Source organism: Leptodactylus fuscus, chromosome 2 (genome assembly GCF_031893055.1).
Source record: "Leptodactylus fuscus isolate aLepFus1 chromosome 2, aLepFus1.hap2, whole genome shotgun sequence".
NCBI lineage: Eukaryota > Metazoa > Chordata > Amphibia > Anura > Leptodactylidae > Leptodactylus > Leptodactylus fuscus.
The window spans coordinates 253,211,574-253,228,052 of NC_134266.1; the positions used below are offsets into that span (position 1 = coordinate 253,211,574).

Consider the following 16,479-nt stretch of genomic DNA (forward strand, 5'->3'; position numbering starts at 1 on the left):
GGGACAGATCACAATTCTTCCCACGGTGACTCTTTTATATCAATTATTGATGGCTTCTAAATCTCAGCAAAACTTATCAGCTATCTTGTGGACAGCCAAATTTAAATGTTGAAAAAAAGAAACCTTTCGGCGAAGGCCGCAGCCAAAAAAGCGAATTGCATTTTTTTCCTGCGGCGTTTTCTGCTTCAATTATACCTATAGGGAAACCGCCAATGTTTTTGAACGTTTTATCGACATGCTGTAATTTGCAAAAACGCTACAATTTTGGAGATCGCAGCATTTCCTCTTTGGGGATTCTCTTCATATGGACTATAAAATGTTTACGTGGGGCCCAGCCTTGCAGCCCATAAGTACAGCGGTATTCTGACATCAACTATCCACGTGATAAATTGGTGGGATCCAAACATAAGAGATCGGCTGTTTCTATTAGTACCCCTGCAGATTTACTATGGATGAATATTTTAATCCTGCAAAACTCATTTAGGCTAAAGCTACAAGTAGCAAAACACAGCTAAAAAATGTAGAAAATATATATTCCATAGGTAAAATTAACATGCTGCATTATTTAAGAGCACATGAGTTTTACAAAAAGCAGATTTTCCACAGTGGTTTTTTTTTCCCCACAACATGTAGATGAGCTTCCACAAAGTCTCCTTCACTTTGCAAGAAATGTAAAACAGCCATTTTTATTGCTGCATTTCTGCAACATGTGGCATAAGGCCAGGGAGACACCGCAAAAATGCTGAACTTCTGGATGTCACAAACGCTTGCGGCATTAAACACAACAAACAAAAAAGCATTTTATGGTCTGTGCAAAGTGGATGAAATTTTAGTAACTCCCAGCTACAAACGCGCGGAAAAAAAATTCACAGCAAAAACTGACCTGAGGTACCGATATAAAATCTGAAGCATCTTAATTTAGGCTTTCACTGAGGATTTCCATGGAAATCTGAGGAAGGTTTACAGCATTTGCTGCAGGTTCAGTCCTTTGTGTTCCTACCCTTAAGACTGAGGCCCCACGTTGCAGAACCACAGCTTTTTTGCTGCAGATTTTGCTGTGGTCTTTTGAGCTAAAGCCAGGCGTGGACTGAGCAGAAGGGAGAAGCATAAAAGCTTCCTATACAGTATATTATTTCCCATTCCTATTGCATCCACTCTTGGCTTTGGCTCAAAAAACCCTGCAAAAAAGCAGTTTTTTAACACGTGGCCCTATAGGGGTGTGTTTCTGCAACCTGGGGCCTTAGCCTAAAAGGGTTTTCTAGGCTTATGAACTGAGGACAGGTCTTCAAACTGAAGTAAGCTGGGGTCCTGGCACTGTGACCTCTTTACTGCAAACCAAGCACAGTACCATACATTGCATAGATACTGTGCTTGATATTACAGCCCGGCCCATTCATTTGAATGAGACTGAACTGCAAGCAGGCCATGTGACTGATGAACATGATGTCAAATGCCAGAAATTGCCATAATGTCAGGTGCTTTTGGACTTGCTGAACAGCACAAAAATATTGGTATCCTGGGAATAACAGACGCACCTCTCAGCATGAACAATTGAGCTTTTTTGTGTGACTGCAGAATCAGGTACCAGGGAAATAATACAACGCAGACTGCAGTATGGAGTCTATTGGGATTTTTAGTACCAGAGGTTGCAGTAACTCCTCTATCGGCATCACTGACACCAGCAGAGGCTCCTTCACGCTCTGCAATCCTATTCCTGCATGAGGCGGACTGTGTTTTAATAGCCCTTTTAGTGCAGTATATACATTATAACAAGTACATAATAAGTTATAGTATATAGGGCTGCTGGAGAGGGTTCTATAGGATATCAGGTCAGAAAATGTCCAGTAAGCATTGGCTCCTATGACTGGCATGCATCAAAGATGCCCAGCATGAGGCCTGGAAAAGGTATCAAGAAAAAAATGCCGCTCCTCCCCACCTCCCTAATGTAGACACTGGCTGCCTCTGATTGGAGCTCTGAATCCCCACCCTTGCCTGACACCGCCCATATGACACGGCACATCAGGCACCAAAAATAACTGCACTTGTTGCTTAGGAAAAGTGAGGGCTAGAGAGAAAATGTCTGTACTAGAATAAGTGGAGCAACAACTAATAAAAGATACTAAGAACTAGAAATAGTGGAGGTGGTGAAGGGTCTTCTAACTTTATACCGATCATCTGAATATAATATCTATCTATATGGATATATTAAAGCGTACCTGTCTTTTCAGGATAAGCGGTTATGTGCGTGTACATGAGGGGTAGAGCCATCATTGGTTATTCTAGCACTTATATTCTGCAGGTTTTAACAGTTTCTCCTCTAAATGCTGTATTTGTAGCTTTCATTTCTCTCTGAGCTGGTGGGTGGACATTAGCTTCTATACACTGCACTCAGTAACTGGAGGAGAATCTGCTCAATAACCATCACTGATCTTGCTTTTCTTTTCTTATCTCCTTCACTTCATGCTCCCTCCTCCTCTACAGACTTCTCTAGACATGGTAAAAGCCAATTCCACCTGTAATACATCTCAAGATGGGTATAGCAGAGATTGCAGAGTGAAAGTCAGTTTAAGCTTGATAAGATCAGAAAAACATTTCTCTCTCATAACATTACAAAATTTCTTTTAATGTGCTATTCATGGAGGCAAAATGTGTGCCTCTAACCCACTACAGGTCAGCCGTTTTTCAGTTTTGTTTTTTTTTTCTTCCTACCCTTTTTCATAGGATTCCCCCATGTAGTAAAAATTACATTTATTCTAAAGGGAGGTACGATCATTTGCGTTCAGTATTCCGTTCAGAAATCCCCAAAAACGGAAAACTATACATATTAAAAAGCGGTTAGCTAAGAAACCACACAGACTCCATAGACCCCATGGGGTCCGTGTGGTTTCCGCACGAAACATGTGGAGAGAAAAGTGTGGCTTGCAGAACGCAGATGGGAACCGGTCCTTATATAGTTATTTTCCATTTTTTAAATTCTTTCACAAAAAAATTAATAAAAACGTAATTAACCTTTAAATTTAGGGAACGAGGGTTGAATAGAACTTTTAGGTTTGTATATATTTTTGAAAACTTTTTATGCTTTTACCTTTTTTTAGTTCCCCGTGGACTTGAACATGCGATGTTAAGATCTCTTGTGCAATAGATAGTCAGGGTATTCCCTATATAATTATTGATACCTGCTACATTACTATGACAGGCCTGGGTGCCATCACAAGGCTCCAGGCTTCTATAGTATCAGGGCAGCTCTTGCAATTGCACCGTGAGAAAGGTGCCCTGTTGTCAATTGTAAAAGGGAAAGTGAAAGCAACCACCCTGATGCCGTGATCATATTTGACCACGGCATCTGAGTGGTTAAATGTCTGTGATTGGAGGAATCTCTGATCACTGGCACTGCTGCTGGGTCTCTGCTTTGCAAAACGACAAAGAACCGGGGTCTACTGCGCCCACTCTGCTTCTGCTTAGTCACATCCAACAAGACGTTAAGGTACTTCCTGTTGTGCCTGAGGATTAAAGGAGTTGTCCAAAAATTTGGTACTCACAGCCTATACTTACTATAGGCCATAAATATCATTGGAGGGGAGCGAACACAGATCAGATGTACGGAGCCGCCTTCAGTGCTCACTTGTACTATACACAACATAGGACCGGAAGCAGTTGGCTATGTTCCCTGGCTAGCGGCTGGATACCAATACTGCACCATTCAAGTGAACAGGTCCAACACCTGCACCGATCCATCGCTCCAGGAGGTACCAGACTATGGGTGAGCATGGAACTCAAAATTTGAAGAAGGGTGTTTTTTACCCTGATGAAAAATATCTATTGGTTAAACATCATTGGTTAAAAGTTGCCAAACATCATATGTGTTGAGTTTTCTTGGTTTACTTTTTTTTTCTCATTTCTAGGGCAGTTACCGTACGGACTATAAGACGCACCCAGGTTTTAGAGGCAAAAAATGGTAAAATATTTAATGTATGGGAGTTGTAGTTTTGGAACAGCTGCAAGGCCACATTGACAGGTGACCCTGCAGCTGTACGGGGATGTATAGGGCGTTTTTTTTTGTGAGGCCAGGTGTACTTTTTAGTTATACCATTTTGGGAAATGTTTATTGCTTAGATCACCTATTATTTAATTCAGAGGCAAAACAGAGAGAAAAACCCAGCGGTTTAGCACTTTTGATTTTGACGTTCACTGTACATAAAACTATTAGTAGACCGGGCATTTTCAGACACAGGTAGACCTAATGTGTATGCTTCACAGTAATGTTATACTTTTATATGTATTCTAGGGAAAGGAGGTGAACTTTTATTTATTTTATTTTTTATTATAATTTTTTTTTAAGTGTTTTTTTTTTTTTTTTACTATTTTATTATCCCCCGCCTAGGGGGCTTGAACCTGCAATCATTTGATTGCAAGTCCCATAGACGGCAATACAAGTGTATTGCCGTCTATGGGAGATTCTATACATTACTATCGCGGAGTGTCATAGACCAGCCGCGATAGTAATATATATCTATGACAAGCCTGGGAGCCTTCATTAGGCTCCCAGCTGTCATCGGAACAGGTTGGCTCCTGCGGCCTCGCCGTGCAGGAGCCGGCCTGCATCACTAAAGGTATGGGGCCGGTGGGGACCGGCCCCGGGGCTAACTAACTGCCGGGACCTGCGGAGGAGGAGCGGATTTACAGCATGCCACCGCTGGTTTTCTTCAGCGGCAGGAGCGTGGCAATCTGCAGGCCCCGGCAGCTAAGACACTCCCCGGCATCTGCTGTAATAGACCGGCGGATGCCGGGGACTGTCTTAGCTGCCGGGGCCTGCAGTATTGTCACGCTCCTGCCGCTGCAGAAAACCAGCGGTGGCAGTAGCGCGGCCATGCTGCAAATCCGCTCCTCCCCCCACATTCGGACTATAAGACGCACTCTCATTTTCCTCCGAAATAGTCCGAAAAATACGGTATATTATGACCAAGTGTATTTAATGTAGTGGGTAAATGGCTAAATCATGTTAACGCTTCCTTGATCCTATAGATGAACACATACGTACAATATCATACAGCTGCCATGTGCATAGTCCGCCACATTGTACATGCAAGTTAGTTATTGGCAGCCATAAACAGCTGCAAGTGCCCAAGAAGTGGATTTAACCCCAGAAAGTTGCCGTATCCTCTAGTAGGAGCCAGAAAACAAAAAGGCTCTTATGTCTCAGTAAGCCATCTTCTTCCAATAGGCTGTCAGGGGTGAGTAGCCCACTATTATCCAGCAGCGAGGGGGCCACCAATGAAGATCTGCCAAACTCTGGAATAACAGATTCATCTATGTATTTCCACAGTGGCTCGCTACATAGGGCTTTAGCCTAAAGGGATTTCCAAATAGAATTTTCATACCAATATCCTATACACAGGTCAAGCTTTGAACACATCAGTAGCTTCCGGGAGCCAGACCAGCTGGCTGAGGAGGTCCACTTACTGGTTCTCACACCCTACCAATGGTCTATTCTGTGGATAGGTCATATGTATGAGGAAAAAAAAAAAATCTGTTGGGGGCAGCACGGTGGTTCAGTGGTTAGCACTGAAGCCTTGCAGTGCTGGAGTCCTGGGTTCCAATCCTGCCAAGGACAACATCTGCAAGGAGTCTGTATGTTCTCCCCATGTTTGCTTTCCTCCCACAATACAAAGACATACTGATAGAGGGAAAAAAAAAACCTGTTGGGGCCAGAAAACCCCCTTTAACTGGTATACAAATAAATAAATACATATATATTATATTTATATTATATATATATATATATATATATAATATAATATGAGTAAAGTAATTTCCGCAATACCATACATTTTCTGATCTAAAGAGGTCGGTATCTCCAGAAAGGAGGCGGAGTACAAAGCAAAATGGCCACAACTAGTAAACAAACTAGCCCATGAGTGCACAAAGCATAGATCAATCATCTTATCCTTACTGCAGCACAGAGTATTTATGTTAAGTATTCCAGAAATTTGAAGAGTTGACTAAACATATTAAACTGATAGGGTATGTTCACATGGTAGAAAACAAAGAGGAATTCTCTTCATTTACTGCCCCTGGCATTTTCACTGTGGTCTAGCCACGATGGTACGCTGATACAATGCACATCCGGCTACTGACTAGGGCCAGGTGAACGGGCCTAATCTGCAGGGAGTCTCCAGCCGCGGTGTCTGGGGCAAGATAGAGCAGGACACTTTTTTCCCCACTTCCAGCTGCGATCTCTGCCTCCCATAGAAAACAATGAGAGGTGGATTCCAGGGCCAAATCCGTGGCAAATTCCTCCATGTGAACACAGCCTAAGGGCTCGTTCACATCTGCATTGCCCTCTCCGTTGTGCAGGTTTCCGTTTCCTGCATAAAACAGAGCAGGATACGGAAACCTGCAGGATTCTGTCTCATCCATTCATTTGAATGGGTGAGAAAGGTGTCTGGCCGTGAGCGTTTTGCGCTCTCCGCCGCGAAACCGGGTTTTATAATCCGGACACTGAGTCGGACATGCAGTACTCTGTGTCCGGATTAAAAAATCCGGTTTCGCGGCGGAGAGCATAAAACGCTCACCGCCGGACCCGGTCTGTGCTTTGCGTCTTCTGGCATGCAGAAGACGGAAAGCACAGAACGGAAGGCTGAACGCAGGTGTGAACCTAGCGTAAATGGTAATTTATATGTTCACAAACGTTAAAGAGGACCTTTCATAGTTTGGGCACAGGCAGTTCTATATACTGCTGGAAAGCCGACAGTGTGCTGAATTCAGTGCACTGTCAGCTTTCCCGGTCTGTGCCCCGGGTGAAGAACTAGCGGTGACTGTAACGTAGCTCTTTACAGTCAGAAGGGCGTTTCTGAGAGTCAGTCAGGAACGTTCTTCTCCACAGCAGCGCCTATAGCGCTGTACAGTGTGAGCGGGAAGGAACGCCCCCTCCCCTCCTGATAATACTTGTCTATGGACAAGCACTGTGAGCAGAGGGAGGGGGGCGTTCCTCCCCGCTCACACTGTACAGTGCTATTGGCTCTGCTGTGGAGAAGGACGTTCCTGACTGACTGTAAAGCGCTACGGTACCGGGACCGAAAGCTCTTCACCCGGGGCACAGATCGAGAAAACCGACAGTGCGCTGAATTCAGCGCACTGTTGGCTTTCCAGCAGTATATAGAACTGCCTTTGCCCCAAACCATGAAAGGTCCTCTTTAACATTTACCTGATATGTCTGATAGTTGTAATGTTGTAAGGTTCACATTAACATCAGAGTCTTATTACAGATCCCAATACAAAAAAAACCGTAACAGTAAATAGTACAGCATGTTGTGCTAATTTATCCAGTAAAATGATGGACTCCATAATGGAAATCTGGCACCACTGGCATTTATCATATGAATGATCTTACTATACTGTTATTTCTGATATTCTGTTCCTATAACAGAAATAACCATGCAGAAGTGTGTTTTTTTGGCACGGCTAGCTGCAACGGGATGCCGATGCACCCAGGCATCTTGGGCCTAAACATGAGCGTGTCTCAAGCTGCGGACGCCGTGGCCGACTCATCCGCAGAATTCACGGCAAGATAGGGCATGTCGCTTCTTTTTTCCGCAAGCAGAAAAAAAAAAAAGGCAAGCGGCTCCCACTGAAGTCAATTGGAGCCTTTTTTACAGGCACATTCTGAGGTGGACTCCGCTTCAAAATCTGCCTACAAAAACTCCATGTGAACTAGCCCTAAGAGTCTCAGAGCTGTATTCTGCTCCTACTGCCAATACAGGTAGAAAACCATTTACATGCAACAATTTGACAATTTATACATTGAAGCCTCTTTGAAACAACCACCCAAAACTGAATGATAAAGAGGTCTTGTAGGAGGTGGGTCTTCTCAAAGAATATGGCTAGTGTAGAAAAGTGAAAAATCCATCACAGAAGATGTGGTCTGGGTAAGGAGGTGGTCTTCAAGATTTCGTCTATTGGAGAGCTTTCACTGTGTGGGGAGGCCAAATGCTCTATTTACAGTGCAGCTATCCAAGTATATTGTGCACCAGGTGAGGCCGAGTCATGCTAACTTGGGGTCGGTTTCACCTTAAAGGGAATCTATCAAGTTTATTTGAGACACAAGTCCTAACGGAACAGTGATTTATCTTTAAAGGGATCCTATCTTTTAAACACAATTTTTTTCCCCTAACACTTCGGAATAGCCTTAAGAAAGGCTATTTGTCTCCTGCCTTTCCTTTTGTTCTCCTCACCGCCATACGGCTGCAATCCCAGTTTTTCTTGGTATGCAAATTAGCTCTGTCACAGCACTGGGGGCGGGCCCCAGTGCTCAAATAGCACTGGGGACGTCCCCAATGCTGCCAGAGAGCTCTCCAGCGCCGCCTCCATCTTCTTCTGCGATGAGGTCTTCACTACGTCTTCTTCCGGCGGCGTCTTCTTACTTCTAGGCCTCGGGAAAATGGCTGCTTACAATACTGTGGAAGCGGCCATTTTTCTTGTGGCTGTGGGCATGCTCAGTCGGCTTGCCCTAGGCCTAGAAGTAAGAAGACACCACCGGAAGAAGACGTGGTGAAGAGATCGTCGCAGAAGATGATGGAGGCGGCGCTGGAGAGATCTCTGGCAGCATTGGGGACGTCCCCAGTACTGTTTAAGCGCTGGGGCCCGCCCCCAGTGCAGCAAGGGAGCTCATTTGCATACCAAGAAAAACCCGGGATTGCAGGCGAACAGCGGTGCAGAGAACAATAGGAAAGGTAGGAGACAAATAGCCTTTCTTAAGGCTATTCCAACATGTTAGGGAGAAAAAAATTGTGTTTAAAAGATAGGATCCCTTTAACAACCCTGACCTAAGTTTGTCTGTGGCCATTATGGAAAATAAATATATTATTTATTCTTGTTCGGAGATGAATCCAAATAGCCTCATCTATGGTGCTCCCAGCACCTGCAAAGATCAGTCAAGTATGCTTTGGTTTCACTGCACTAAAGTGAACCACTGTGCAGGTACCACTAATACAGGAGCCACGTCAACACAAAGGGGATTACTAATTTTTATATTTTTTTAAACATGGATTGTAATCCTATTTGATACACTTAGGTGATGTTAACACGAGAGAATTTGACGATGATTTGGGAGTGGATTTTGCCCCCAAGTCAGCACCAGATTCTACCTCCCATAGTCTTCAATGGGAGGCAGAGATGATAGCTAGATGCTGAAAAAATAAGCGGTCTGCTCGATCTTCTCACAGAGTCCATGGTTTGAGACTCCCCCAATGGAGTGCCAATGCAAAACAGACAGAAAATGAAGAGGAATTGTTCTTTATTTTTATTTTATTTTTTAAGATTGCAAGCCCATATAGAGCTCACAATCTACATTTTTCCCTATCGATATATCTTTGGAGTGTGGGAGGAAATCCACGCAGACACAAACTCCTTGCAGATGTTGTCCTTGGCAGTATTCGAACCCAGTACTCCAAGGCTGCTGTGCTAACCACTGAGCCACCGTGCTGTGCCCAAATTGCTCTTCATTTTCCGTTGTGTGAATGGCCCCCAAAACTCGAACTCATGGGTGGATGGTTTAGTGTTAAGAGTCCCAAACAACCCTGACCGGTTCCCTTCAAAGTTGTTGAGCATGCTCAGGGAGGGGATAGATTCCCTTTAAAGTGCAAATGAAGCGCCATCAGCTGCCTGGAGCAATGCTCTTGCTTCTCAAGTCAGGTCTGGTTCACATCTGTGTTTGGACCATTCTGTTCCCTCTCCACATGAAAAATGCTGAGAGTAAAGTCCTGCAAGTAGCGCTTTTCTCTCTGCATTTCTCGTGCGGAAACCACATGACCCCATTGCAGTCTATGGGGTCCGCCGGTTTTCTAAGGTAACCGCTTTTTTTATGAAGATTAGGTTTCTGTTCAGGGGGTTCCTAAGCAGACTCTCCAAACAGAAATCTGAACCGGGCCTAAGAGGAGTGATGAAAAGATCAATTCCCACTGTATGTGCTGGTGCAGGCAGGAGATGGCAGGAAATTGAATGGCAAGGGCAGTGCTCCAACGAGCTGAAGGCCCGCCCCCAGTGCACCAACTGCCTCATTTTTATAAGATTTATGAGCTGCTTCCAAATCTACTGAAAAGGGACTACATAAAGGAATGATGATTATCACTAATATGGTAGCGTTAGACATGCCTGATTGTGATGACTATCTGAAACCCTGAGACCCCATAGACTATAATGGGGTCCGCTCAGTTTCCATAAGAAAAATGCAGAGAGAGAAAGTGCCGCTTGCATGACTTTTCTCTCTGCATATTTCATACAGATAGGTGAACGGAATGGCCCAAATGCAGATGTGAACTGGGCCTTAGAAACAGTGACTTTTGCTGTTGCCTGGTCACTCCTTCACTAATGAGAGTAAATGGAGTTGGATTGCAACCTAGTGGGGGATGGGGGCGGTTATCCAGTTTGCATCATCGATGGCCTATCCCATAGACTTCAATGGGACAGGGCTGCAGTACCTACACTCGCCACTAGAGGTTGTATGGCAACTGAGCAGCATAGCCATCAATACTAGAAAATAGATAACGTGTCCAAAATGCAAAAAATACATTGGTCGGTGCTTTGGATCCCTCTTGTATATAGCATAGTATATTCATTTGGACCCCGTTTATAATATAAGGCTTCATACACCCGGTCAAGTTTGCAATCCGAGGGGGGGTTCTTATGCTCCGTTCCAAAAGCATATCCTATCCAGATCGGTAAAAACTGATCGGAACCACCCAATGAAATCAATATAAGATGGAAGTCACTCGCCTAATCATCAACGCAACTTCCTATAAAAATCGGAACACGGTTAGGCTGAACCGTGCAACCGTTAGGTAGCGTGCAAACGGACTTTCTAGCCATAAGCTGTATCTTCTGATAGGTTGGCACTTTGTAGCCAAAGCCATCAAACATCTCACAAAGCATAAAACCAACCTAAATTGAATGGCTTGTGGGGCGGAAGGGGTTAAAGTGGAAGGGGAGCGGTAATGCTATGGTTAAATCAGGCTGACATGGTTTCAATTTCATATCCACAGCGATAACCTCCACAATACAGTTCAGGAATAAAAGAGACCACGATCATGTGGCAGATGGAGCTGTAATAAATAACATTTGCATTCTGCCCCTTGCGCTGCATTGTGACAACACTCGGCACGGAGACACCTAGCGGCAGGAGCGGATAGTGCAGGCTGCCCCCTCCTCCCTCCCACCAGCAGCCTCACTGCCATCATGTTCCAATCGCCACACTCACTGAGCAGACAAGGATTTCCCTCTGCCTCACACAATACAACAGGCTGCAAATGTGAGCCGGGCCTAGTGAATAGAGCGGCTGCACTACTGCGGAGAGGCCTCATTGTGCGCCCCCCTCCCTATATAGCAGCACACGCAGTGAATCTGTTACCCCTGGGGGCAGGAGAGGAGCAGTGCAGCTGCACATATATCGTACTATGTATACAGTGCCCGTGCCTCTCCTCTGTCCCCAGGGCCCCGGCAGCGCTATAGCCCCCTCATGCCGGGGTCTTTGTATGGCGGGACACACGATACAAAGGGTTAACGCTGGGGGGGGGGTTATTGCCCTGTGGGAATTATTCTACCCCAGCGCTGTTACTCCCACTCTGCTCTGCCGGTGGCGCTGCCTCCCGTCCGCCATTAGCGAGCAGGCGAACAATACCGAGCAGGCAGCCCCGGCACACCCCGAGGTGACCCGAGCACGGCACGAACCCCCCTCCGGGTAACACAATAACACCCGGCGGGCACATTCTGCATCTTCTCCCCTCACAACACGGTGTGAGGTAAACGGAGGCAGCGCCATTCCCGAGCAACCCGGTGACAGACCCCGAGAAATAACCGCCATAGACAAGACAGGGGGTAAATAATAGATACCCCCGCCAGGTGGCGTCAGAGAGCGCCACCACACGTGAAGGGAGCGGGGTAAATGAGGGGCAGGACGAATAATATAGAAGCTGGCCGCCGTTCTATCCTCCCCTCATCGCCCGTTCACTTACCGGTAGCGGGAGATGATGGCGAGAACAGGCCCCAGCCGCAGTTTCCCCTCACAGCGATCCTTCCCCCCGTAACCCAACTCTCCCGTCCAGTCCCGGAGCATAAGGGGGGCGGAGTCAAAAGCAGCAAAGTGGAGAAGGCGAGGCCTGTGCTACCAAATGTCCCGCCCCCTCAACCTCTCCGATTGGCTGAGCCGTTCAGCACCAGAGCAATGGAGGGCGGAGCTGATTGGTAGAGAGAGCCGTCAATCATCCACAGGTTTTCCCGCCTCCCGCTCTAGTGTGAGGGAGAAGGGCGGTCCCTGAGAAACTTGATGAAGGCGAAGCACCGCCCATGCGTTGCAGTTAGTCTATGAAGGTGGGGGGAGGGTTAGATGTGGAATCGGACCAGTTATTAGCCTGGCGCTGTACTGGCGAAGTGGCTGTTTCCATCCCATATTGACGGCAGTATACGGGGGAGGAGCTTCGCCTGGGGATGGGCGTGTCACAGAGCTATGCTGCAAGCTGCGCTATGTTTATGGCGAGGCTGCTCCGTCTCGCCATATAGCCTCACACACCCTTTCGGTGCCGGCAGAATAAGCAGCGTGCAGCGTTGTATTTCTCCGCTGCGCAGTAACAATTATAACGCTGCAATTACGCACATTACGTATCTGAGGGAGTGCAGGGAAGCGGCGCCACTAATTATTCTCTGACTGAAATGAGAACGCTGCGGGCTCAAAGCGCCCAATGTAAATAGTGGACACGGAGGCTGCGTTATGGCGGCTTTCTAGCTAAACGCATCGTGAAAGTGTGGTTTTAATGCAAGTCGTGCGGCAGGGCTAATGTAGGCGCGCTGTATGGCGGCTGCAGTGGCGCACACAAGTCTCTCAGGCAGAGGACTACTCGTCCCACCCCTCCCCCAGCGGCCACGCTTCACCTCTTGGTGCGACACAAGCGTATTCTCCTGCTCCCTGCTCGTATACGTAGCGCACTAATCACAAGCCTGGTGTAAATGACACGTTCAGTGACTCTCCCCTCCCCCCACTCCCATTAGTGGTCTCCACCACGTCCCGTCCTTGGCTGTGTCAATGCGGTGCCGTCCACCATTTTGTCACTGGGGAGTCACCACACGACGTGATGTACGTGTTACCTCCACTCACAGAGAACTATGCCAGTTATTTCAGTCACGTTTGGGCGTATCTTCCGTCAGCAGACAAGTGCTAGCTGAGGAGCCGTGTAATAATCTAAGCCGTGTCTGACAGGGAAGGACGGGGAGAGGGAGAGAGCGGGCTCTGACAGAAACAAAATGGCGGGCGCGCGGGCTCCACGTCTCAGCCTCGCAGCTACAACATAGGGAACTTCATTTGACGATTTCTTGAAAACCGTGAGGAGAACATGTACTTTGGTGGCTTGGCTAGGCAATATAGATAATATACTGTGCTGATACAAGATTTTTTTTTCTAGATAGCTATGTATATATATATATATATATATATATATATATATATATATATATATATATGTATATATATAAAATTTTACTTATATATTGTGTGGAAAAAAAATTGTATATACTCAAGTAAATATCACACAAGGTATCAAATATCAGGTACCAGCCTTAGGGTAATGACCTTAGTCCCAATAACATACAGAAAGTAATGAAAAGTGTAGGTTCTTTATTTGGGTGAATATACTACCCACACATTTTCACTACTTTTGGAGTGCCACCTAATTTTTGGTTGTGGGGGTATATATATATATATATATATATATATATATATATACACACACACACACACACACACACATACATTACAAATATTAGATAGGGTGCTCACCAATGGGAAAAGGATTTGTCTCGTTCACTATAACCCCAAAGGGAGCCTTCACATGGAGTAAACGCGCGTGTATTTTTGCACGTGTAAAAATAAGACTCCCATTGACTTCAATGATAATTTTTTACACGTGTAAAAATACGCCTGTAAAATGTAATTGAAGTCAATGGGAGTCTTATTTTTACACGTGCAAAAATACATGCGCGTTTACTCCATGTGAAGACTCCCAAAAAAGCAGGCGCCACACCAAACATAGTGCAAAAAAGTGAAGGTTTATTGCCTCATACTGCAACGTTTCCTTGAAACAGGCTGTTTGAGCCGAAACGTCGTAGTATGAGGCAATAAACCTCCTTCACTTTTTTTTTTCACTATTTTTGGTGTGCCGCCTGCTTTTTTGGAGTTATATTATAAATAATAGGTATAATTTAGTAGCCCATCAGTACAAGTTTTGTGGCACATCTTGGCTCTCGGCCATTTTTTCCAGCAGAGATATGCCACCTTGTTCGTTCTGCATCCCGTTCACCACTTTTTGTGAAAATGGCCAGCCTGACAAATTTACTATAGCACACGACAGAAAACTGGCATGAGATATACCTAAAATTTATTCAAGTTCCTGACTGGCGTACATTTCAATTTAGGCGCATGGAATGGGCTGGAGCCCTTTAATAATTCAGACACGCCTTTCACCAGTCAAGAACTTCATTAGGCTGAGGCCCCACGTTGCGGAAATGCAGGTTTTTTTGTTGCAGATTTTGCTACGTTTTTTTTTTTTTTTTTAACCAAAGCCAGGAGTGAATTGAACAGAAAGTAGAACTTCCTATATATAGTTCCCATTCCTTATGTAGCTGTTCTTAGCTTTGGCTTAAAAAAAAAAAAAACAACCTGCGTTTCAGTAACTTGTGGCCTCAGCCTTAAAAAGAGTCTGTTACCAGGTTAAAACATATTAAGGCTGAGGCCCCACGTTGCGAAAACACAGCTTCTTTTGTCGCAGATTTTGCTGCGGATTTTTGAGCCAAAGCCAAGATTGGCTACAAAAGGAATGGGAAATATATAGGAAGTTCTTATACTTCTGCTCAATCCACTCCTGGCTTTGGCTCAAAAAACCACAGCAAAATCTGCAACAAAAAAAGCTGCGTTTCCGCAACGTGAGGCCTTAGCCTAAATCAGGTAGGTAGGTCAGGCTCACCTAAATGTAACCCAAAGCAATCTCAATACTAGATAAAAAACAAAGATACCTGCAAAAAACTCAAAGCACCAACTAAGTATCAATGTATAAATAACACAAAAAAATTCTTTTGATTTTAAATCTAAATTTATTGTTACAAAAATGTTTTTAATTGTAAAAAATATTGGTATCAGGAAAACAAACACATAAAAACATTTAAAAACACACAACAAGAGTGGAGGTCGCACTGGACTGAGCAGCTCCAGCAGGTGTATAATCTGCTAGTGGTGTAGGGGATGAGAACAGCCACAATAAAGGTGTGTATAGAGAGGCCCAGTATTTTGTATATATAAATGTAAATAGGCTCCTATTGCCCACAATATCACAAGATTAGGGCACTTAATTGAAAAATATCTGTAGCATTGCAAAGATCATACCCCCATCACCACTATATAGTAAAAGCATATCAGGTAACAGAACCAATGTAAAGTTACACACACATGCCAGTATTACATATCCAACCTACATAGGACAAAATGTGAAGCATATACATAAATCACTGCTCACCAGCTGCGACCTCCACTCTGAGCCCCGACGGACCGTTTCGCCCCTGCTTCTTCAGGGGCGAAACGGTCCGTCGGGGCTCAGAGTGGAGGTCGCAGCTGGTGAGCAGTGGTTTATATATATATGCTTCACATTTTGTCCTATGTAGGTTGGCTTATGTAATACTGGCATGTGTGTGTAACTTTACATTGGTTCTGTTACCTGATATGCTTTTACTATATAGTGGTGATGGGGGTATGATCTTTGCAATGCTACAGATATTTTTCAATTAAGTGCCCTAATCTTGTGATATTGTGGGCAATAGGAGCCTATTTACATTTATATATACAAAATACCGTATTTTCCGGACTATAAGGCGCACATAAAATACTTCGATTTCCTCAGAAATCGAAAGTGCGCCTTATAGTCCGGTGCGCCTTATATAAGGCTTGAAGCGGCGGCACGCGAGGAGTTAAGCGGCGGCACGCGAGGAGTTAAGCGGCGGCCGCCGACAAAGTCTGCATGCCGCTTCCATACATTGCAATGGGAGCGCGCTATTCAAATAGTATTCGTTCATCTCTAACTATTTGAATAGCGCGCTCTCATTGTAATGTATGGAAGCGGCATGCAGACTTTGCCGGCGGCCGCTGCTTAAAGAGATTCTACTAGAGATGAGCGAGTACTGTTCGGATCAGCCGATCCGAACAGTACTCGCTCAACTCTAGATTCTACCATTAAAAGAACCTCTTCCCCCTAACCACGTCGGAATAGCCTTAAAAGACTATTCGTCTCTTACCTTTCCCATAGCCAGCGCCGCCTTCTCCCTGAGCTGTGTTCGCGCCTTCTGTGTCGTCTTCTTTGGGCCTCATGGATGACGCATGCGCAGTCGGCTCTGGCTGCGAGAGCCTGTTAGAGCCGACTGCGCATGCGTCATCCATGAGGCCCAAAGAAGACA

At 45.2% G+C, this 16,479-nt stretch overlaps 1 protein-coding gene across 4 annotated transcripts in view; it reads right to left on the bottom strand.

Annotated features, from left to right (window-relative positions):
- The window catches only part of ZMYM2 (zinc finger MYM-type containing 2), a 61,589-nt gene extending 49,476 nt beyond the window's left edge, over positions 1 to 12,113 (bottom strand). For all 4 annotated transcript variants that reach the window (XM_075266055.1, XM_075266054.1, XM_075266052.1 and 1 more), the window contains exon 1: positions 12,006 to 12,113. The gene's annotated coding sequence lies outside the window, so the exon portion shown is untranslated. The remainder of the gene's footprint in view (positions 1 to 12,005) is intronic.
- Positions 12,114 to 16,479: the final 4,366 nt, after the last annotated feature.